We start from the raw sequence: 1,705 nt of genomic DNA on the forward strand, positions 1-1,705 counted from the left end.
CACATAATTATATTATATGGCTATTATGAACGGTCTTTCACAAATTGATATATGTAGTGGTCATTGAATGTTGGTTGAATTTAAACATTGTTTAATTTTATGCAAATTATAACCAATTAAATATATGCATAAATAGTGCTCTAGGCAACAGCTGAGTTATCCTTGAGGAAGGGGGCCGTTACACGCCCCCGAAACGCGCGTCGGATCAGGACTCTGTTTTTGCCTACCTCACCTGTGCGGTGATAACCTGCCAAGTAATCTCTCCCTCGTGTGGAATCAACCGGCTTCCACTGGACACGGTACGGATTGCCTGCTGGAGAGGTTGAGAGGTTACCGCTGACATTTCCTTTGTCTGCAACCAGGATACATTGGTACCTCCAGCGGTTCTGCATTGCTCGTTTGGAAGCGGATCGGAGCCTTGTGTGGTGCTAACCTGCCAAGCAACTTCCTCCTGTGTGGATTCAGTCAGCTGACACTGGATACGGTCTGGACTGCCCGCTGGAGAGGCTGAGTAGTTACCGCTGATCTTATTGTTGTCCGCAGCCAACATCTTGGTGCTTTCAGTGGCTTCGTACTGCTTGATTTCGAAAGTACATTTGGGAGAATACGGGACCGGCTGGTTTGTGGCCTTGTGAAGTGTTATAAAGGCTCTGTAAAGAGGGATGTCGGTAACCATACATCTCCCCCAGAGCCAGCACTAGTCGCGGCCACTGGCCTCAAAACGTCCGCTCTGGAAGTCTAACAGGTCAATCCTGTACATAGCGGTTCCAGCCTAATCAACGGAGAAATCCGGGGTGTTTTTTGCGGTCAAGTTGTTATGAGGTTTATTCCCCCAGGCCCTGGGGGCGAATATAACGTCGCAAACTTATATTGTACAACTTAAAACTTGTAAGTTAGCCAGGGGTGGTATAGTACATCTTTCATTGTATAAGTCTAAATTATTAACCAAACAAAATATATGCCACCGGCCGGGGCATTACATTAGACTGGTAAAACTAAATCAATGTGAATATTGTATCACCTCGAAGTTAATTGGTTATACAAAAGAATTTTATTCTCATTACTTTCATTTTTTATTTTATGTGGTCCTTGTTTTATGTGGTCCTTGGTTTTAGTAATAATCAGTGTATTGTATATTATCAAATACTCTGTCTTGAAACAAGGATAGCAAAAAATTTTTTATTTGTGGTCTATTAATAAAATTATAAAAACCCATCTAGCGCTGGTTTATTGTGGATTTTTACTTAAAATCCTTTACACAGTTTATTAAAGGCTACTTTACACACTGCGATATCGGTCCCGATATCGCTAGTGTGGATACCCGCCCCCATCTGTTGCGCGACACGGGCAAATCACTGCCCATGCTGCACAACACCGACCAGACCCGTCACACATACTTACCTGCCCGGCGACGTCGCTGTGACCGGCGAACCGCCTCCTTTCTAAGGGGGCGGTCCGTGCGGCGTCACAGCGACGTCACTGAGCGACCGCCCAATAGCAGCGGAGGGGCGGAGATGAGTGGCCGGAACATCCCGCCCACCTCCTTCCTTCCTCATAGCGGCTGGGAGGCAGGTAAGGAGAGGTTCCTCGTTTCTGCGGTGTCACACGGAGCGATGTGTGCTGCCGCAGGAGCGCCGAACTACATCGTTACTGCTGCAGTAACGATAATCGAGAATGGAGACCCATGTCACCGATGAGCGATTTT

The sequence above is a fragment of the Anomaloglossus baeobatrachus genome, unplaced genomic scaffold (assembly GCF_048569485.1).
Source record: "Anomaloglossus baeobatrachus isolate aAnoBae1 unplaced genomic scaffold, aAnoBae1.hap1 Scaffold_115, whole genome shotgun sequence".
NCBI lineage: Eukaryota > Metazoa > Chordata > Amphibia > Anura > Aromobatidae > Anomaloglossus > Anomaloglossus baeobatrachus.